We start from the raw sequence: 24,111 nt of genomic DNA, 5'->3' as shown, positions 1-24,111 counted from the left end.
CCTCAACCCTCATGAAAGCCATCCTACTAGTGCTCACATTAATCAATGCATTGGTGTCAGAGCTACACTGCCTTTCAGTTACTTTTTAACGAAAAATCTGATTGAACTAGATAGAAACATAGTGAGTCATATGAACCACATCAAACTATTTGAATGGTTCTGTCCAAGTTTTACCCCCCCACCCCTTCCCCAAAAAAAAAAAAAAAAAAAAAAAGGTTCCTTCCTAGTCCGTCTAAAAAATGAGACCGAAGCAATCAAACTGACCAAAATCAATCGGATTGAATTGATACCAACTGATAAAACTCCTTATCAGTTCGGTATTGGTTTTGGATTTTAGAAACACTATGAGATCGAAACAAACCAGAACAACTGATGAGAATGACCATATGGACCTAAACTGGGAAAAAAATCAACAAAAAAATTGGTAAAATCAACATTTTTTTACACCTTTTGTCTTCTTATATACATGATACAAGATGAGACATAACCATAATTATTTAAAACGCATATTATACTAATGTGATTCCACACACTAGCTGTTATGAGTGTAAAGAGTGGTCTCCTTTTTGCATAAAAATCCTCTGCGATGAGGCAGTGAGTGATAATGAGGACCAACAGCTGGTGTGTGGGACCCTTTCAGCTGTTGAATCCCCAATGCCACTGGTCGCTCACCACAAAGGATTTGAACCCCTCCTTTTTACTCGACTTGAAACCTCTGGTTACCATGACTCAATGTGAGGTTCCAACATCATGAGTGACCACCTCATAGCCTCATGTCAAAATGTCCCATTTATCCATTCACATCTCATCCATGCATCACTTCATATCTCATTCTGTCTTAGTCTAAACTTACTCAAACTCAAAGCTAGGGTTGGGGAAATGTAAAATGAAACACCCAATCAATATGGTTGTCAGTTACATTATTTTTTTTTTTTTTTTTTTTTTTTTTTTTTTTTGTATTTATTGCCTTTTCTTATATTTTTTAAATCTAAAGGTTTAAAATCTGCACTATCCATTTTTATTTTTTGCCGTTCTCAAAATGTTTGATCATATTTTTTACAATGCCATTCAATTTATAAACAATTTTAAATGTTCTGTACCGAACAAATTTAAGTTACATTTTTTGCGGTTCCCCATTTAACAAAATATGGACTGTGCCAAAAAAGACCTATAAACTACAGTTAAAAGATATCAATAGCAGACCAATAGCTATGGGTTTCGGTTTGGCTTTTGTGGACCGAACATCTCATTGGTCCAATTTTGGTTTGGCCTCATATGTAAAAAGTGAAAAAAATAAATAAATAAATAAATAAATCCAAAATTGGAACAAACTAACCTCATAACACCCCTACATCCAAATTAGATATGGACTTGGATCCTCTGTGGCACAACAGAGCGTCTGAGATCCAGAAATGCCTTGGGCTGTGGGTACCGCCTTAAGCTTCGTGCCTAAGCGTTTCTGACCATTGGATGCACGCCAGAAGCCATGTTGTGACATAGAGGAATTCAATCCCCACTTACAATCTAAGCAACTGATTTCATATCTTTTTCTTATAAAAGAAATAAGTTATTGACATCTTAATTTGTAGGTTGCTAAATAAGCCACTGCTTTATGGGTATTATTAGTTCATTTTCAGATATTAATGAAATATTTCTTTATAAAGAATCATATTTTGGGTAGGGACACATGTTAAATGAGGGAAGATGCTTTCTCCCTCATCCTTTTCAAAGGACAAGATCAATCATAATATATCTAGGATTAAGTATCTTTTTTTTTTCTTTTTTTTGGGTGGGGGTTGGGGGGGAGAGATCTTAGAAACCTTCTAGGAGCTACAGTCTCACTATACACTACCCTCAAGCTAGTTGCTAACAGTTGTACCTCAATCTACTATCTTTAGCCAACTATTAACCATTGTACCTCGATCTACTATCTTTTGCCAATTGTTCACAGTTGTACCTCGATCTACTGTCTTTAGCCAATTGTTAACAGTTGTACCCCAATATAATTTCTTTTGCCAATTGTTCACAGTTGTACCTCGATCTACTATCTTTAGCCAATTGTGAACAGTTGTACCCCAATCTAATATCTTTTGCCAACTGTTTATATATGTTCATAGTTGTACCCCAATCTACTATCTTTCTTTTGGCACTGTACAGTGAATCTATTTTTCTCTTTGGGAATATATAGTAAATCGCTGAATTTGTGGTGATTTGTTAGTGTGTTGTCATATTCCTTAAATGTATTGATCAAGCAGTCGGCACTCTTTTTTTTTTTTTTTTTTTCATAAAGATCGAGCACCATTCTTTGTTTAATTATAAATAGCATAGGTTTTCACACATGTTTCTCCACTATCATTTTTTTATTCAAGCAACTTGATAGAGTCCTCTATGGGTGCCCTTCCTTCTTCTGCATCGACTGTCTGTCAATGTTTTAGATTTCAATGAATAGTTCTTCCTCATGAAATTCCTTTTCTAGGTAAATTTCTTTTCCTAAATTTGATATATATATATTTTTTTTGGTTCAACTATTGCCTATCAGTTGGTTAAATTCTATTTCAATTTAGGTTACTATTTTTGTTTGTGGTTGCGTTCCCTATTTAATTATATGATGCTTTTCTAGCGTTTCTAGCGGCATAGATTACTTCATTATTGTCTGTGCAATGTGCGTCTTTTCCGGCGGTAAGAGAAAATGTAAAGAAAGAAATAATGCATTACTTAAAGAAATAGAAAAATATGACAAAAACACCAAAAAAGAGGGAATTTAATATTTATTAAATTATAGTAGATATCAAGCACCTTGGTGGAATCTGCTATGTGGCTCCCTTGCTTCTCCATCAACCGTTTGTCAATGATTTAGATTTCAATGAAGAATTCTTTTCCATGGGGTTTTTTTCTCAAAATTTTTGATATTTGTATTATTTGTGTCTAATCCTAATTTTCTCTATTTCTGATCATGTAAGAATGTCCTACCCATCAATTTCATGCGTAAGTGCATTTGCCATTTTACAAAATCAAAAAAAAATGCAAATAAGTAAGATTTATCTTATGGAAGGGAGTGGATATTGTCTATTAGTTAGTTAAATTTTATTTCAATTTAGGTAGATATTTTTATGGTTGACATGTATATTCCCTCGTTAGTTTTATGACACTATTATAGTTATACTGATTCTTTCATTATTGTAAGTTCATTGAGTATCTTCTACGGAGATAATACGTTACTAGATAAAAGAAACATAAAATATGAAAGAAACACAAAAGAAAGGTGAATCCAACATGTGCTAAATTCTAGCAGACAACATCTTGCATAGTATTTTATTTATATTAAATATTGGTAAGATCAACAAGATATAGATGAAAATTAGGTATTATTTCATCGTTATCTAATGTTCAAGTATTTATGAATTTATTATTTCTCTTATCATTTATTCTTCGTTTATTTATTTAGTTGAAAGATATTTGCTAAACTAATAATAAAAAAATTTATAATGGTGTTAAAGTGACTGATAATAAGATTATGATAAAATCCAATGAGCATTGTTAGTTAATTCAACAACCTTCATAGCATTTGATAATACAACTATATCTGATCCCAACTCTTCCGCTTGATCTAGAACAATTGCTATGAAGGTCCCCCCCCCCCCCCCCTTTTGCACATAAAAGAACCTTGTGATGGTCAAAATCCTATAATTTGTTAAAAGATTATGTTCTTATTCAACATATTTCATTGTGGACTTTTCCTTACAGCTTGAATTTATCAGAACATTGCAAATGTTTGACAAGAGAGGAGATGGAAGATCACTATTTTCAAACGCTTGATCAGACACATGAAGCAAAATATAAAAGCATTTACTATCGGATCAATGATTTACCAGGTCCAGGTATATAACATGAGGGCATCAGTCTTTGCTGTGTATTTTCTTTCAAGTGTCTATGAGAACAAAAGGCAGAAAAATAGAGTAAAGATAAATACCGAAACTTCACTTAAAACTTGTAATTCTTCATTTAAATTGGTAGTTGAGATTTTTTACATATTAAAAAGACTTAAGACTTAAAATAAAATAGTTATCAGATCAGGCTTTTACCAATTTATAGTCCAAAGGATTTTGAAACTATCCTATAGAATCCAACTTACGACTTGACTACCTTAGATTCCACTAACATTTATTAAAACTACTTACACTATGTATTTCTTCATTCAAATTGATAATTGATAAATCTTTGTTGTTTTTTTATATTCATTTTTCCTTATTGAATCAATGTAGCCGACCCCATTTAGTTGGAATAAGGTTATGTTTGTTGCTGTAACTATGAGAATTAATTAAATGACACCTTTAACTTCGGTCATTAGTATTTATTGTTGTAATGATCTAAAATGTAAAGGAGTTCTACTTTCTTCTTACTTTGTTTGACTTTTCCCATGTGTTCTTTGTCACATTTCTTATCATGATCATATTTCTTGCTAAATCTAGATGCAAGTTGACATTTCTTTGTATTTACATTTATCATAGGAAAATGCGGGGAGATTTATAAATGTCCAGCCATCAATTGAAGGTTAGTATTCATTTGCAATTATTATTATTTTTTTCTACAGTATATATATATATATACTATCTTTATCTTTCTTTAGATTTTTTTTTCCCAATTGTATTTTGATATCTAGGTTGACTTCATGTTTACAAAGACCAATAATTTACTACAGTGTTATAAAAAATAGGGACGGTTTCAGACAGGTAGGACCGTAGGAGTCCCACCAAGCTTCCTAGAGCATCCTAGATTAGGATTCCAACCATCCTAGACTGCCACAAACACTAGACATTGGAATCTTTATTGGGTTGGCCCCAGATAATACCAGATTATTGGGTGGATATAGGTATGGTGATCAATAATTATTACTTGTTGCTATAAAGTAATATTAATAAACCATGTCTTATACTTTCGGTAACGGTATATTTTATTCTGTCATTGTAAAACTTTATTAATGACAATAATATTTTTTTACCGTTGTTATATCTTTAATTAGCGACAAGAAGTAAATTATATTCCATGATTGTATATTAACTACTGCTGTCTACCCCTAGCCCAATTCTTTTCGGTGACGGGGAAATTATAATTGTCGTCCAAAATAGTATTTTGTGACAGTATTATTTTTATAGTCATTATAAATCATATTGGCATTGATATTAGGCGATGGTAAAAAATTTACCGTTGTCTTAGATGTTATTTCATTACGGTATTAAAAAATTCCGTTGCCTTAAATAATTTTTTGTAACATATAAATTTAACCCATCATTATAAAATGATTCGTTGAAATTTTTTTGGGCAACAGTATAATAATACCGTCATCATAAATGTATTAGGCAAAGGTATCCATTTTAACGTCCTAAATATTATATTTGATGACGGTAGTATCTTTTGACCGTCATCATAAATGTGTTTTCTTGTATTGGCACCTATTTATAGGTTCTTTTTTATGGTTATTGTGGTAAACTTCAATGAAGAAAAAAACTAGGATTATATTTATTGAGCACCCTCGGTATAACTTTATGGGATCCCAAATCAAACACATGGGTGGTAGAAGCTGCCTACTTTAGAAGTCAATAGCTACTAAGTGGCATATTAGATGAGCCAAATTTTATAGATAGGTAAACCACTAAGTCTATTACTTAGTCGAGTTTCATCCATATCGAGGTTTGCCTTGTGGATAATCATGACTTTGAAAATCCGTTGCTATGGGACAGTGTATAGTAGTTGTTAAGAGTATTGTACGTAGGTCTGCATAGTCGACATACATGAAATTCATGCCAACACATGATGGTATTTGATTGAATATTAGACAATGTTATTTTTCATGTAACTAATCTAGACCATGACTTCTCCATCCAAGGCCACGTCAACCTTCACTCTACTACCTTCTATTCGAACTTTGATACTTGTTTTTTACCCCTACACTTCTAACTGTGGAACTGTGTATTATGTTCACTGAGTTTCCTTGTAAAAATCCCTATTTCTTTCCAGCCCTCCCTTACTTTCATTTTTTTCCTTGCATTTCTTTGACAGAGAGTAGGTAGGGAGAAATGGCCCATTTCAGAACGAGGCAAGCAAATGGATGAGCTCTTCTGAATGGAGTTGTGGACAAAAGGCAATCAAATTGATGGGATCTTATGTATTAGAATTTACCTGAAAAAAATACTAACAGCCAGTGATGTTGGTGAAGTACTTCCCGCTAGCTCAAAAAAAACTTGGAGCTTTCGATATTGTTATTGGAAAAGCTGTCAAAAGCTTTGTTGAATGTTGAGTATGCGGTACAGTGGAGGCCGTCATCAATTTGCATTTTGTGGGCAAGGATCTTAAGCCTTGGAGCTTTCGATATTGTTATTGGAAAAGCTGCCAATAGCTTTGTTGAATGTTGAGTTTGTTAATGAAGATAGGGGTGAAGTGGAGGCCATCAATTTGTTTTTTGTTGACGGGGATCTTAAACCTTGGAGATTTTGATATTGTTATTGGAAAAGCTGCGAAAAGTTTTTTTGAATGTTTGAGTATGCTATTAACTCCACGTTCAAAGTTAACTTTAATGAATGCTGAGTTTTTTTTTTTTTTTGGTGAACAATGTTGAGTATGTTAACTTTATTAAATGTTGAAGGATCTTGACCCTTCTCCATTTTTTTTTTTTAGTCCACTGTCAATCATGTATCAATGGAGTTGGTAGCCTAGCGGTGAAAATGTCTTCAACCTATCACCGTTTGAGTCAATTGATTATGGGTTTGAATCTTGGCATGCCTACTATCGTCCATTGGTCTATAGATCCTATGATTGTGAGAGCACTAATTTACTTATTATTTTACCAGAAGTTTTTCTTTTTAACTTATCATAATAAAATGATAGGAACTACTTAACTAGTAGGCTAGATTTTAATTTGAAGTCAAAAGTACAATTTTGAGCTTTAATTATTCAAAAAGACCCATATTTTAGGTTTTAGAACATCTAATTTACTGTTATAGATTGAATTTTTATGCTCTTTGAGAGTTTGGAGGGGGTGGATTGACAACCCTAAAAATTACATTATACTTACAAAATGTAATATATTTTATGTATTTAAGATGAAAAGAAAATTGATAAATTTTCTTCAAATGAATAAAGAATGGTACGTACCTGTTGGTATAAAAAACGCCTAGACAAAATAGGATGCGAAAAGATTGTGCTACCCTGATCCACCATGGGCTGAAGATATTCCAATGTACTCTCCCAATGGCCGTTGGCAGGGTAGTGTTCTTTCTCCCTTTGACAAAATAATATGCAACTCATTTATTTATTTATCTTTTTTTCAGGACAAAGTAAAACCAAATAATAAAAAAAACAGAAAATTTTTAGATTGTGTTTGGTACGCATTATTAGAACACATTCTGAGTAAGAATCGAACCCAAGAACGGCTCAAGAATGAGGCTTGTTTTGGAACGTCCTAAAAGCCCCATTCTGCATTCTCGTTTCCATAGAAGCGGCTTCACCAGAGCCCAATTAGTGACCACACCAGAAACCATCCCCTGTTTCACGATCAAATCCTCCGCAGCCACAGCATCGAAGAGCTTCCTTATGAAGGTCGATGTGAACAAAGCCGTATGTTTGATGACAACGCAGTTGACCTGCTTGTCGTACTCGATACCCAATTCGTCTAAGAACCTGTGAGTGGGTTTACGGACGACCATGGCGGAGAAGAGTTAGCTACCGAGCGAGTGAGTTCCATGTTATCTTCATTTACTTTGTTTCATGCTTGATTCACACACTTTTTCTGGCTTTGCTGTACGGATTGAATTCTGCCAAAAGATTAATTTCGTAACCCATGAAAGATATGTTTGAACGTTGAGTACTTTTGGACACCTACTAAAGAAATGGTTGAAGTTCAAATTTAAAGGACCTGGCGATGAATCCTTTATTTTGTTTGAATTCATATCGTCAAGTTTAAAATCTGATAGAATTCGTCACTTCCGCTCTCCACACTCCACTTTTTTCTTTCCCTCTTTTCCCCTTCTTCTTGTTTATCCTTATGGATTATTGTTTAGTTGTGGAGAAGACATGGTTTTCATATTCATCTTACCCATAATTAGAAATATCATTCGTTGTATATGGTTTGGTCTGTTATAGTTTTGTTTGAAACCTGTTGATATGAATTTCTGTTCTATATTTGTGAAAAATCTTATCCATTAGGTGTTTGATGAAATGTCTGAATATTAGATACTTTTTGTTGTTTTTTGGTAGAAAGAACATTCTCTACTCAGTAATGCATTTTATATAAATAGTTATCCAAACAATGTCCTGTTTCACAGCTAAGAATGCATTCTGGTTACTCATCAAATGAAAATAAAAAGAAAAATGAAAAATTAGTCTTTTTCCTTTTTTTTTTTTTTTTTGTTAGTTTTATCTTGTTAACTTTTATTTTCATCACCACCAATAAAAATTTAATTTTACTTCACTTGTAACAGCCGTACTTTATATATGATAACATTTTCTTACACCCCAAAACATTAGGACCTCGGGCAGTGGTGCTAGCCTCAGGATAAGCTGCTGAAATCAATGCAGGAGAGTAAAATTAAAAAGGTCCTAACACAAGCACAAGAAGTGCAGAATTTTCAGTTTTGTGCAACTTCATTAATATGATGATGTCTTATTCAATATAAGTTGGAATGACTTGATTCCAAAGCCTACTGAACAGGGACTCATGGTAATGTAGGAGTAGATTACATGAAACTAACAACCACAATTTATAAACTCCAAACAGGAAAAATAAGACCAGGAAACAAGAGAATAAGACCATCAAATAAGCCCCCAAGGATACAATAGCAATGCAGAAGCAAAACCAGCCCAAAACCCAACCCGATAGGAGAGAGAGGCCTGCACTATGGTTGGAGAGAGAGAGGTGCGGCCAGATCTGTAGGACTCCAATTGAGCTACACTCTTGGGCTTAGGTAGCCCTTAGGGAGTGTACAAAAACTAAAAAATTGAGAAACTTTGACGGACGGTTGATAAGATATTTACCTTCTTGATTTTTAGACATAGGAGAGAGAATCGGAATATTTCTGCAAGAACAACAACTAGGTGATCTGAACAACTTCAAGAAGAGGATTGAGTAATCCTATCGTGCCTTCTAAACAACCCTTAACAGTAGCTCCTTGATTAGATTCATAATAGAGGAGAAGAGAGAGATCGCATAAAGAAAGGGGGGGAGAAGAAGAATCACACAACCCTCAAGCTCTCAGACATTCAAACTCAATTCATCTTTTTTCAAATATGTGTAATTAGAGTACATTAGCTCCTATACATAAAGAGAGCAGACTAGCAGTCATAACATAACTAGGAGTTAGACTCCAAGTAGGACTAGACATTACATAATAGGAGTTGGACTCGAAATAGGATTAGGACTAGAACTCCAACATGGAGTATGATTAATTAACTTATCATTCACTAATAGGGAAAAACTGACTAAAACTGATATAATAAAGGAAATAGACTCAAAACAGGACTATATCTAAGTTAATGAATTAAATCCCGTTTTCCTACTTTCTACCCATATTTTAGGCTCATTAAAGTGGCCCATCACAAAGAAAACTCATGGGAACCAAGGCCCAACACATACATAACCCAACCTAAGACGTATTTGCAATAAAATAAGCCCATTAATTGACTTATCTACATCACACGGCTCTACAACTTTGATGACAATTGTTGTCTCAGAAAAACACTATAATTATTAACCTCTTTGAAACTCAATTCTTCTAGGATGTGTTTGCAACACCAAAGGTCTTGCAACTCTTCTAGGATGCAAAGAGGATAGAGAAAGCTTATATTCTTTAAGGAATGAGTGAAAATCTTATAGCTTTCAAAGAGAACTCTTCAAGGTTCAAGAGAAATGCACTAAGAAATTTTCATTCAAAATTTACTGCTTTTGGTGGCCTTTTATAAGCAAATTAAATCCTTAAATCCAAGCTTCTACCCCTAACATCTTAAGGCTAAGATTTCATAGGATCTTTGCTTAAGAGAAAACAAAACAAAAAATTAAATGGTAGAAAAATCCCACTAATTCTCTTTCCTCTTTTCTTCCCTCATTGAACACTTTACCTTGCTTTAACAGCTTTAGCAACCAACTGCTTTCTTATTGACCAATATTTTAATGGAGAAGACTCTAGAAAAAGGATTCTTACCAATGAGAAACTGCCACATCCACTATAAGGGCATGGTTTAAAGAGGGTTGAGGTGGAAATCCATTAAGGACTTAGCTATTTCATGCACAAGTTGGGTTAAATCGAGCTAGGTTGGCCTCATTGGCTAGTTCTTCCTTGGTCCGGTGGTTTAAGACTAGCTCTTAAGCCATCCTTGTAGGCCTTAATACGATCAGACCTTTGTGGCAACTTAGGGTGTGACACCCAAGAATACGGTAAATACCATGCCCGCCTGGGAGGTCGGTGAAGTGTCCCCACTAAGAATACAACAAGTACCAGGGGGTTTGGAAAATTAGTTAGGGTGTGCAAACTTTAGTCCCAATTGCCTAAGGGAAGAATACTAAACTAGTTGATAACCTTTAGCTTCCTTAACATGGCATGATGCATTTAAAGCCTTGAGGTCCATGGGCCAAAGTAGATAATATTGTGCTAAGGTTAATAGGGCTGGGGCGTTATAGATGGTATCAGAGCAGACCCCTATAGCGTGTGGGGCCACAGCAGGGATGTTGTGCCCAAAGGGGGGAAGAATGTGACACCCAAGAATACAGAAAGTACCAGAATTATCTAGGAGATCGGTGAATTGTTCGCACCAAGAATACGGCAAAAAATAGGGGGTTTGAAAGATCTGTGAGGGTGTGTAGATTTTTGTACCACATTGCCTAGGGGAGATTCTTGGGCTCGTTGATAACTTCTAGCCTCCTTAACATGGTACAACGCGTATTAAAGCCTTGAGACCCATAAGCCAAAGAAGACAATATTGTGCTTAGGTTAATAGGGCCGGGGTGTTACATAGGGTGGTCGCAATGTGTTAGATCAAACACCCAGAAATACGAAAATAAATAGACAAAATATCTGCACGACACAGAGATTTAACGAGGTTCACACACCAGGGTGGTGTGCTACGTCCTCGGGCGAAGAAGAAGATGTTTCACTATACAAAAAAGATATTACACCCAAGCAGAGGCGAGAAAACTTGCCCTAAAACCTAGCTCGAAAAACCCCAAAAATACAATGACTTTCTCAATAAGCAACAGAACATTATATACTCCAAGTCGCGGGTCAAACCATCGGGTCGCAGTCGATCCATACCCCTGGCACCCCATACGAGATCATTGATGGGCTCCGGGCTTGGGCCTATTAGCCCAACCCCTCTGCTTCCATCACAAATCTCAGAAAACTTCCCATTCGGGTCGTCACCAAAATATGTCGGAGCGGGTCAATCTTTAAAACGGGTCAAGAATTCGAGACGAACTTAACAAATCTCCACCTTGGCTTGAATTCTACTCCAACAAATAAACAAATAGCTAAATTCTTCATCTTCTCCAATAGCCCTCTAAAGGGCTGAACTCAAACATAGCAAATGCCAAGTAAGTTCCAGTAATGCTTGAACTTACCAACACACAAAGGCTTAGTCAACATATCAGCTGGATTGTCTTCAGTACCAATCTTCAACACTTGAATATTACCTTGAGCAATTATCTTTTTTATGAAATGATACCGAACATCAATGTGTTTTGTCCTCTCATGATACATCGGATCTTTAGTCAAGTGAATAGCACTCTGGCTATCACAATGGACAACAGTCACCCCATGATCCATGCTGAGTTCTCCAAGCAAACCTCTAAGCCAAATAGCTTCTTTAATTGCCTTAGTCATTGCCATATACTCTGCTTCAGTAGTAGATAATGCAACTGTAGCTTGTAAATTAGCTTTCCAACTAATCGTACTTCCTCTAAGAGTAAATACATAGCCTAGGAGTGACCTCCTCTTGTCAAGATCACCTGCATAATTTGAATCAACATAACCAGATAAACTATCACCATTCCTCCCAAACTCCAAACAAACACCAAAGGTCCCTTTCAAGTACCTAAGTATCCACTTCACTGCTTCCCAATGAGCTTTACATGGACATGACAAATATCTGCTCACCACACTAACAGCTTGTGAAATGTCAGAACGAGTGCAAACCATAGCATACATAACGGAGCCAACTGCACTAGAGTATGGAACACGTGACATGTACTCCACCTCTTCATCTGTCTTAAGTGATAGAGCAGCTGAAAGTCTAAAATGAGATGCAAGAGGAGTTACAGGTTTGGTATCTTTCATGCCAAAACAATTCAATCCCTTCTGTGTACTTCTGTTGAGATGGCCACAGCTTCCCTGCTTTTCTATCCCTATTGATCTCCATACCAAGTATCTTCCTTGCTGCCCCCAAATCTTTCATCTCAAATTCAGAACTTAATTGTCCCTTCAACCTGTTAACCTCATTCCTATCTTTTGTTGTAATCAACATATCATCAACATAAAGCAGCAAATATATGAATGACCCATCAGAGAGCTTTCTGAAATAAACACAACAGTCATATTGACACCTGCAGTATCCAAAACTAGCCATAACTAAATCAAACCTTTTATATCACTGTCTAGGAGACTGTTTCAAACCACATAGGGACTTCTTCAACAAGCATACATGGTCCTTCTTACCTTCAATAACAAACCCTTCAGGTTGATGCATATAAATCTATTCTTATAGTTCACCATGCAAGAATGTTGTTTTCACATCAAGTTGCTCCAGCTCCAAATCATGCATAGCAACTAGAGCAAGTAGGACACAAATAGAACTATGCTTAACAACAGGTGAGAAAACATCATTAAAATCAATTCCTTATACCTAACTATAGCCCCTTTGCAACCAAACGTGCCTTGTACCTAGCATCTTCAACATCTGAGACAGATTCCTTCTTCTTGAAGACCCATTTGCAGCCAACAATTTCCTTCCTTGTTCTCGACTTGACAAGCTCCTAAGTCTGATTTTTATGAAGATATTCCATCTCCTCATTCATGGCAATCAACAATTTTGTAGAATCAATTGAAATGACAGCTTCAAAATATGTTGCAGGCTCACTATTTTCAATTGTATCTGTAACAATGTATGAGCAACAAATTCAGCATGCCCATACTTTTGTGGTTGTTTAATATTCCTCCTTGGTCTATCCTTGGCAATATTGTACCGCTCTTCCTCTTGATTCTCTTGAGCATCATTTCCTTCAGTAAAAATAGGCAGTTGAACTGAAGTAGATTATGCTTTGTTTGAAGATGAACCACCAATTTCAAACTCCACTGTAACGACCCAAGAATACAGCAAGTACCAGACCTGCCTAGGAGATCGGTGAGGTGTCTCCACCAAGAATACAACTAGTACCAGGGGTTTGGGAGATCGGTGAGGGGGTTCCATTAACCTTGCACAATATGGTCCTCTTTGACTTATGGGCTTCAAGGCTCTAAAATGCGTTGTGCCATGTTAAGGAGGTTAGAGGTTATTAACTAGTCCAGGAATCTCTTCCTAGGCGATGTGGGACTAAAGTTTGCACACCCTCACCGATCTCCTAAACCACCTGGTACTAGCTGTATTCTTGGTTGGGACACCTCACCGATCTCCCAGGCGAGTCTGGTACTTGCCGTATTCTTGGGTCGTTACACTTCCCCCCATTCAGCATAGTGTCCCCGCTGTGGCCCCACACGTTGTCGGGGTCGGCTCTGATACCATTTGTAACGCCCCGGCCCTATTAACCTTACACAACATTGTCCTCTTTGGCATATAGGCCTCAGGTTTAATGGGGCCGGGGCATTACATCCACCTTTTCTCTAGATTTTTCTTGACCGTCATCACAATGAACAGGAGCTTCTTTCCAAGGACGCAACATAGTTGATTTATCAAAAGTAACATCTCTACTAATAAGAAATTTTGGAGACTTTGAATCAGGACACCACAATCTGTATCCTTTCACTCCAAATCTATACCTAAGAAAAATGCATTTCTTGGCCCTAGGTTCCAACTTCCCTTCATTCACATGTGCATAAGCAAGACATCCAAATACTTTTAAATTTGAGTAGTCTACAGGCTTACCTAACCAAACTTCTTTTGGAGTCTTGCATTCAATAGTTGTGCAAAGAGATCGATTCACTAACAAGGTTGCTGTGTTAACTGCTTCTGCCTAGAAATCCTTGCCCAATCCTGCATTTGATAACATACACCTTGCCTTTTCTAACAAGGTTCTATTCATACGCTCTACCACTCCATTCTGTTGGGGTGTTTTAACAACGGTATGGTGTTTTGCAATACCTTCCTTTTTACAGAACTCATTAAAGTCACCTTCACAGAACTTTAGGCCATTATCGGTTCTCGACCTCTTAATTTGTTTCCCGATCTGCTTCTCAAGCAAATTCTTCCACTGTTTGAAAGTGATAAATACTTCATTTTTGTGCTTCAAGAAATAGACTCAAACCTTCCTAGAGAAATCATCAATGAAAGTAAGCAAGTACCTTGCACCAACCCTCTTTGACGCAACCCTGGAGGGCCCCCATAGGTCTGAATGAATGTATCTAAAATTCCCTTGGTCCTGTGAATAGCAGTACTGAAACTGACTCTCTTCTGCTTCTCAAACACACAATGCTCACAGAACTCCATTACTCATGTACTCTGACCACACAACAAACCCCTTTTACTTAGTGATGCCATACCTCTTTCACTTATATGACCTAACCTCATTTGCCATAAATTTGTGACATCTGATTCAGACATAGATGATGAAGTTGTTGCAACAGACCCAGTGACTGTAGTACCCTACAACACATATAAACTGCCAACCTTGATTTCTTTCATCAACAATAGAACACCCTTGCTGATCTTTATGACTCCACCTTCAGCTGTATACTTGCACCCATTTGAACCAAGAGTGCCTAAACTGATGGGATTCTTCTTCAAATCAGAGGCATGCCTAACATTAGACAGGGTTCTGACAATGTCATCATACATCTTGATATTGATCATTCTCATTCTAATAGTCTTACAAGAAGCATTATTTTCCATTGACACAACTCCACCTCGAACTGATTCGTATGTGGAGAATCATTCACGATTGGGACACATATAGTAGGAACAACCAGAGTCAATAATCCATTCATCTTGTGATCTAACTCTGTCATCAGTCACCAAAAGCATATCAGAGTCACTCTCATCTTCAGCAATACTAGCTTCTGCAAAATCATCTCTTTTATGTTGATTTTGAGTACCACCACCTGCTTTCTGCTTATTTAAAAGCTTATAGCATTTAGATTTAACATGTCTATTTTTTCTTATAGTAATTGCAGGTCAAATTCTTGTGCTTAGATTTTGACCTAGCCTTCTTTTTGTCACCGTCTGTACCCCTTTCATTTGTTCTCCCTCTAGCTACCAAACCAACACCATCAGGTTCATTGGTAGACGTTAACTCATCATCAATCTTCTGCTTGCTTTGTAGATTCGTTTTGGCATCCTCAATAGAGATTGTCTCTCTACCATAAATCATGGTATCCCTAAAATGCTTATAAGATGGGGCAGAGAACATAACAATAATAGGGTTAAATCTCCATCGTCTATTTTAACATCTATCATTTTCAAATCAATAACAATAGAATTGAACTCAGATATGTGAGATTTAATAGAAGTACCTTCACCCATATGAAGGGTATACAGTTGTTGCTTCAATCTCAACCTATTAGTGAGGGATTTAGTGAAGTAGAGATTCTTTAACTTCACCCATAACTCTGCAGCCGTTTTCTTTGAGAGAACTTCCTGTAGAACATCATTCGAAAGACATAACTGAATAGCTGAAAAGGTTTTATCATCCAAATCGTTCCAATCATCATCGGACATAGTTGCAGGTTTCTTCGCCTTCCCAAATAGGGTTTTCTTCTAATCCTACTATGTAAGAACAACCATCATTCAAACTTGCCGTAAACTAAAATTGATGTTGCCGTCGAACCTATCAATATCGTATTTCATTGAAGAAGACATAGATCGAAGTAACCCAAAGCTCTGATACCAATTTGTTAGATCAAACACCCAGAAATACGAAAATAAATAGACAAAAGATCAGCACGACACAGAGATTTAACGAAATTCACACACGAGGGTGGTGTGCTACGATCTCGGGCGAAGAAGAAAATGTTTCACTATACAGAAAAGAGATTACACGCAAGCAGCGGAGAGAAAATTCACCCTATAACCCTAGCTCGAAAAACCCCAAAAATATAATGACTTTCTCAACAAGCAATAGTACATTATATACTCCAAGTCGCGGGTCGACCCATCGGGTCGCCGTCGATCCAGTCGAACTATACCCCCCGCACCCCATACGAGATCAGTGATGGGCTCCAGGATTGGTCCAAGCCCTCTGCTTCTATCACAGATCTCAGAAAACTTCCCATTCGGGTCACCACCAAAATATGTCGGAGCGGGTCAATCTTCAAAACGGGTTAAGAATTCGAGACAAACTTAACACAATGGTCTCCAAATAATTTTGCTATATGATCCGAGCCTACATCAATTTTTGTATCGATGGAATAATATGTAAAAAAAAATCTTTTCAATCATACAAATATATACACATATTATAAGTATGTAATACATATATTTGCTATCTATTGTTGAACTATGATTAAATGGTTGGGACCTAAGGTATCTTCTTTTGCACGAATATTCAACCAGATCGAACTAGCCATTTAGCCTTCATGGTGACCATTAAGGATATTCTTTAATTAATGTCTCAATAGGAAAATAGGGTGTAGTTTTTGTTAAAAAAAAATATAAAATCAACCCCTTGATTAATGGGCACTAATTACCTTATCTTTTTTTTTCTTTTTCTTTTTTTGGTATTTTATGAACTTTCTTGCTTGGTTTTTATTCATATTTTCATATGTTAAATTTTAACATGCTTCCTTTATTTAATCTATAGTAGCTTTAGTAGTTTTCAAATTTCTAATGGAACGTGATACCAGAGCCAGCAAAATCAAGACTAGTCAGTAGGTAATTAATAAAATTTGTGAATTTTTTGAAATAGTTATAAAAATATGTGATTTTTAAAATTAATCTATGTGCCATACATGATATATTTAAAGTATTTGAAATGCTCAGAAAATAATCACAAATTAGTAAAATATAAATTCAATAGCTAGAACTATGACTAAATCGTTGGGACTTGGGCCATTATGGGTTTGAAATAAAGTGTTGGGCTACCAAAATACGCGATGATTGTGAGATTGGTGGAAGATGATAATGGAGTTGAAAATAGACAAACCTAAATCATTCGAGAGGGCTTAGGCACATTTCAAACCTGCATTGGACTGGATAGTTGAAAGAATGCAATTCATGATGTTCATGGTTTAAGATGGATATGCAGCAAAACTATGAAGGAGTTGCCTCAATCAATGATAAGCTCCGAGAAAGTCGTTTGAGGTGGGACAACTATGTCCAACAGAGGCCTAGGGATGCCCCAGGGAGGAGTGATCTGATTCCTGTTGAAGGAGTTCAAAGAGCTAGGGACAGACCTAATATGACCATAGGAGAATTAGTGAGGAAAGACATGCGGTGTCTAGGTCTTGTTCCAAGTATGACCTTGGATAGAGCTGATTGGAGGGCAATGATCCATGTCGACTTCTTTAGCTAAGATTTACCACACTTGCTGGTGTTGGTGGGCTTCTTTCCTTTTACTCTATTTTTTTTTTCCTACTTCTGCCTCTCCTTTTTGTTTCTGCACGGATCCATGTAGTGGATCTCATAAAATTGGGATAAGGCTGACTTTGTTGTTGTTATTGTTGTTAACCAAAATTATATGGAGTTAGATAGAACCACAGAATATTGATGGTTGCTCTATTAGAAATCCAAGCCATTTAGGTATAGGTGGTATCTTTTGCTCTAATATGGCGTTGGCGATTTGCGGCTTCTCTTCTTATATATCCCAACAGAACTAGCATCATGTTGGGATTTTTTGTTGATCGAATGTGATGCTAGTTCTGTTGTATCTAGTATTTAAAATCAAAATATCCCATAGTGCTTCTGTCAAAAGTGGGTTCACTTCAAAGCTTACTTGGATTCTATTTCTTAGAGAGTTTCAAATTGCCATAGGGAGGTCAATTTTGTGGTATCTATTTTAGCCAAACAAATTGCCCACTCTAGAGTGTCCTTGAGTTGGAATTGTCCTCCTTCTTACGTTCTTAATGAGATTGAGTTGGATGCTACAAGACCAAAATATTGGTTTCCTTGATTCCTTGGTTGTCTTTTAGATGGTTCTCTTTCTGCTGATGGCAATGCCAAAAGTGGATATGCGAATCATTTTTTTTGTTTTTTTGTTTGTGCTGTCCGGGAATGCCTGGACATTAATCTTGCATTCCTTTTTCTTTTTCTTTTTAAATATATTGTCGATCTTAAGCAAAAAAAAAAAAAAAAAAAAGAAAATAGAACTTAGAGATTCATTTGAAGATTTTGAACTACCTCAAATTGTTTTAATGGATCCATCCAAGTAGGAGAGTAAAAAAGGAGACTGGACCGAATCGAATCTGACCAATTAAACTCCTTATAAGTTCAATATTGGTTTTGGTTTTTAGAAATAGCCAAGAGACCAAAACCAACCGAAAAGAATGACCAAAACAAACCATTTGGACCAAAACTGGAAAAATCTAATAATAAAAAAAATATATCTATATATATATATGAGGGTGAGCAGCCGAGTTGTGCGTGGGAAGATCTAATTTGGGGTGACCACAAGGACATGGGTAGGGGACATGAGGTTGGGGTGGGGGTGGGGGTGGGGGTGGGGGTGGGATTGGGTAGTTGCAAGGGTGAAGAAGACAAGCTACATCATCTGCGATACACCATCGCTGCACTCTCCACAACCCATACCGTGAATTTCACTACATCTATCCTTTCTGCATTTCTCTCTCCTTGCCACTGTCCACTTGCAATTCCCCATCCCCACTCAAAGTCCTCACAAAATTTGATTGTTTATGTAGTGTATCTTGTTTATTCTAAAATCCAGGAAGAATCCTCAAGATCAATAATTTGGATTCCGCATCCCTTTAGGATATTGAAGATAAATGAACAAGTACACCCATCATCCTGGTATTCTTTATTGTTTGCAGCCATAGTAAAGAAAAGTTGGGAGAATTTGTGTCCTCTCGAAAACCCTAAGCGATAGAGGAGCAGCCCTTGTTTGGCCGCCGCATAAAGGCCTGGCCTTGAGGTTGGGCTGCTCCCCCCTCTCCCTCTCCCTCTCCCCTCTTACCCTTCTTCCACTTCCCTCTCCCTTCTTCCTCCACTCCCTTTCCCTTCTTCTCCCTCTATTCCTAGTGTTGGTCATCTCAATCGGTGTTAAGGCTGCTACAACCTTCGACTCGCCTTCCCACTAGCTGCCTACTCTACTTAGTCTGTAGATGATATGGTTTTGGCCCCTTCTGGGCTAGGTGCTACCTGGTTGCCGTCTCGCTAGGACTGCTGCCCTTTTTGGAAACCTCTCCAGCTCTCCTGCTAGGCCTGCTGTCTCGTCGACCATTAGACCTCTTGGCTGTCCGCCTTTATGGTTGCCAGCAGGCTCGTCTGTTCGCTAGCTCGTCTGCTCCGATTCTGCCTCTCAGTTGGCTGCTCGTCATGCCTGTAGCCCTTTTGGACGCCACTCCCTCTAGGCCTGCTGTCCAGTTGGTCATCAACCCCTCAAGGCTGCCTGCCCTTTTGGATGCTGGGCTTGTTTGGTCTATCCGCTTGCTCGCCACATTGGCCTCCACCCTTAGACGCCAGCCCGCTGGGCTGCTGGCAGCCTGCCTTTTAGTCTATTGGTTTGGAGCTTTCTCCCGATCAGCAACAGACTCTTTGACACTACTCTGTCGGGCCCGCTCTTAGCCGACAACTATTTTGTCATTGCCCTTCGAAAGGCCCGCGCCCCGCCGCCTTGACAACCCCATCCGCTGGGCCAGCTACTCACTTAGTTGTGGCCCTCCACAAGGCTAGCGCTCCTCTACCGTGGCTGCCTCTTTTATGGAAGTGCTCCTTCGTGTTGGCGGCTAGGAACTGTTGTGTTGAGATTAGAGTGTTATGGTTTGTAGTTCTTTTCTCGGTTTTGATTGGTTTGTCCTTCTTCTGTTCCAGCATCCGGGTCGGGTTGTAGAATTTTCTTAGCCCATGTGGGCCCTGATTGGTGTCCTTTATGGGCTTGTAATTCCCCCTTTTGGGGCTAATATTGCCCCCCTCTTTAAATGCATTTACTATTCACAAAAAATAAAAAATAAAAAATAAAAAAGTTGGGCACTTCCAATAGTCGCTCAGTCTTATCTTAGCACTGGCCTTATCTGAGCCATCGGTTATTCTGGGCAAATAATACTTTTAAATCAACTACAATTTAGGGGAAATTTGCAATTTGGTTTCTCACTCAATCTAAAGATAATGATCCAACTCCCACCACCCCTTCGGCAACTGCTGCCCAGCACCTCTACACCCTTTGGAACTCCAACCCCCCACTGTCAGTAGTTCCCCGGACGGAGATGGATATGATCATTGTCATGCTTGTAGATGGAGAGGCGGTGGATAACAGCGGTAAAGTGGGGAAAGAGAGGGTGCAGCAGCAATGGAGATAGTGGGTTTGGAGCAGCAGAAGATTCAACGATTGAGATGCAAACAAAGGGTTCAATGAACAAAAAACTTGTGGCATAGGGTGCACCGAAGATTACATCCCACCCTATCAGTTCAGAGAACCTTTTCCCTTTATTTATATTTTTTAAATTCAAACATTTAAAACCCATACAGTCCTCTCTTTTTATATTTTAAATTCAAACATTTAAAACCCGTACAGTCCTCTCTTTCTTTTGTTTTTCCCTTTTTTTCCCCCTGTTCTCTAAATGGTTGATCATATTTTTTTACCATCTCATTCGATTTCTAAACCATTTTAACTTTTTGTACTGAACAAAGTTTTGCGGTACCTACTTTAACTATGGACTGTACCAATAAAAGACTGATAAGGGACTGTTAAAAGATATCAATAGTGGACCAATATCTATGGGTTTTGGTTTGGCTTTTGGGGATGAACATCTTATTGATCCAATTTTGGTCTGGCCTGACATGTAAAATCTAAAAAAATCCAAAATCAGAACAAAATAACCGTTTGACCCCCTACATCCAAGTTAGGTGCTACCTACAATCTTATCAACTGATTTCATATCTTTTTCTTGTAAAAGGAAATAAGCTATAGACATCTTAATTAGTAGGTTGCTACATAAACCACTGTTTTTGGTTTCTGGTTTCTGGTTTATGGGTATTAATTATCTAGATTTTATGAACTCTTTCTTAATAGAGAATCATATTTTGGAATGCTAGGTGAAAGATTTTGAAAATTTTAGTTCTTTTTTATGTAGTAAAATCTGCATTTAATGAACAATGATGTGGAAATTTCTGCACGTTCCATGTAGACATTGTCATGCTTAGTTCACTATTTCTCCTATGTAATTTATATAGAATAAAGTTTTCTAGACAGTCCATGTAAAGAGGATTCTCTACATGATTTAGCCTTTTCAGTCATGTAAATAATATTGACTTACAACAACGAACTCAGCTTTATCCCAACTTAATGGGGTCGGCTACATGGATCCATAGAAAAACAAAAATGAAAAAGTCCAAATAGGAGTGGAGGAGGGGAGAGATGGGAAGATGAGAGATGAGAAAAGTAATATGAAAGTAAGAGTAAAGAGGCACAGCTCAAAGTTAGGGAAATCTCAGCTAAATGGGGTTGGCTACCTGGTTCCTTGCTCTCTAAAAGGTTCTATCCATCCAAGGACATAGTGGGGACATGACCAAGGCTATGCATTTCATTCCTTACCACTTCGTCTATGGTCATTTTAGGCCTACACCTAGCTTTTTGGCTTCTTTAATTTGGTTCCGATCACTCCTCCTTACTGGGGCATCCTCAAGCCTCCTTTGGACATGGTCATACCACCGCAAACAACTTTCATAGAGCTTGTCGTTGATCGGAGCCACTCCCAAAACAGCTTTAATATGTTCATTCCTTACTTTATCCTTCCTAGGTTTTTCGCACATCCATCTTAACATCCTCATCTCAGCTACACATAGTTTTTCAATATGACTCTTCTTGACTGCCCGGCATTTCGCCCTATATATCATAGTTGGACACACAACAATCCTATAGAATTTTCCCTTGAGCTTTAAAGGGATACACCGATCACATAGGACTCTGGATGCACTTGTCCACTTCATCCATCCCACTTTAATTCTCTGTGAGATATCATCCTCTTCACCTACTTTATTTATGGTAGACCCCAGATATCTAAAGCGATTACTTTGAGGAATATCTGTTTCCTTAATTTTCACCATATCATTATCCATCATAGAGTGGCTAAAGTTACACTTGACATACTCCGTCTTTGATCTACTAATCTTAAACCTCTTGTTTCCAATTGTGATCTCCAAAGCTCCAACTTAGTGTTAATCCTCGCATTAGTCTCATCTACTAAAACGATGTTATCTACAAAGAGCATACACCAAGGGACCTCATCTAAAATGCTCTTGGTTAATTCATCCATGATAAGCACAAACAAATAGGGGCTTAGGGCCGATCCTTAATGTAATCCAATCGTAATTGGGAATTCCTTGCCTTGACCTTCCACAGATTTCACTCCAGTCGCCACACCTTCATACATGTCCTTAATTATATTCACATATGTACTTGACACCTCTCTCTTTACTAGGACATGCTGGATTCAATCTCTAGGAACTCTGTCATATGTTTTTTCTAGGTCAATAAAGATCATGTGAAGATCCTTCTTGTGGGCCCTATGACTTTCCATGATCCTCTTCAATAGGTAGATAGCCTCTGTTGTAAATCTACCTGGCATAAATCCAAATTGGTTTTCTGAAATCTTAGTTTCTTTTCTTAGGCGGGCTTCATAGTTTCATAGTATGACTCGTTAGGTTTATGCTTCTATAATTATTGCAACTTTGAATATCTCCTTTATTTTTGTATACCGGAACAACATTGCTTCTCCTCTAATCATTTGGCTTCTTCCTTGTGTTTATTATCTTGTTAAACAGCTTGGTCAACCAAGTAATGCCACATATTCCCAAGGTTTTCCACACTTCTATTGAGATCTTATCTAGGCCTGGTGTCTTGCTTGTTTTCATCTTTCTCAAGGCTTATTTGACTTTCGGCATGCTAACCTTTCATACATATTTATGCCGTGTAGGGTCTTGTTAAGCAAAGCCATCTTCTGGATCATTTCTACTCGCACTATTTCCATTTACTAGGACACTAATATTCTCATGTCCTCATCCCTTACCAACACCCTTCCGTCATCATCTTTGATACATCTCACTTGTTTGAAATCCATACTTTTCATTACTCTCATCTTAGCTATATTACATATAGCTTTTTCCCCTTCTTTTGTGTCTAGGTTGGTATAAAGAACCTCATATTTCTTCATCCTAGCCATCCCTATAATCTTCCTTGCTTCAATATCTCTTCTAATATTCAGCATCTTTAGTTCTTTGCCATGTCTTAAAACAAACTTTCTTAGTCTTAATTGTTGCTTGGACCTCCTCATCCTACCACCATTTCTCTCTGGGGCCCTGGAGACTATCCTTCACTTTCCCTAGCACTTCTTTGGCAACCCTCTTAATACTAGTCTTCATATCGGTCCACATTTCATTGGTCTCTCCCTCAATGTCCCACTTTCATATTACTAGTAAATGAATTTAGGTAATCACCTTTTAATCTCCACCACCTTATCTTAAGGTACATAGGTTCCCTCATCCCATACTTCTGTGCGTTGAGACATATATCCAGTGTTACCAGTCTATGTTAGGCAATAAGACTCTCCCAAGGAATAACCTTACAGTCCTTACACAATCTTCTGTTAGCCCTTCTTGTTGGGAAGAAATCAATTTGACTAGAATGTCAGCCCTCTCCTTTTGCGAAGAAGGTGTTCACAATGGGAAGATCATAAGCTACCGCAAAGTCCATGATAGAGGTCCCCTCCTTGTTCCTCTCCCCCATCCTGTGGCCACCATGGACACCTTCATATCCTC

General features: G+C 37.5%; 2 long non-coding RNA genes across 6 annotated transcripts in view; both read left to right on the top strand.

The window, feature by feature from the left end:
- The first annotated feature begins 1,852 nt into the window (after positions 1–1,852).
- LOC122089095 overlaps positions 1,853–24,111 on the top strand; it is a 36,871-nt gene continuing 14,612 nt past the window's right edge. For 2 of the 5 annotated variants that reach the window (XR_006143223.1, XR_006143222.1), the window contains exon 1: positions 7,427–7,727. This is a non-coding gene — a long non-coding RNA (uncharacterized LOC122089095). Of the gene's footprint in view, positions 2,477–3,744; positions 3,873–7,426; positions 7,728–24,111 lie in introns of those variants that run through there. The other 3 variants (XR_006143226.1, XR_006143225.1, XR_006143227.1) reach the window with 2 other exon arrangements.
- LOC122089096 lies at positions 4,375–6,766 on the top strand. Its single transcript, XR_006143228.1, has 2 exons — positions 4,375–4,551; positions 6,058–6,766. It is a non-coding gene; the product is annotated as an uncharacterized LOC122089096 (long non-coding RNA).

The sequence above is a fragment of the Macadamia integrifolia genome, chromosome 9, assembly GCF_013358625.1.
Source record: "Macadamia integrifolia cultivar HAES 741 chromosome 9, SCU_Mint_v3, whole genome shotgun sequence".
In the NCBI taxonomy this organism is placed as follows: Eukaryota; Viridiplantae; Streptophyta; class Magnoliopsida; order Proteales; family Proteaceae; genus Macadamia; species Macadamia integrifolia.
Note: the sequence above shows the minus strand (reverse complement) of the source record. Positions and strands in the feature narration are given on the sequence as shown.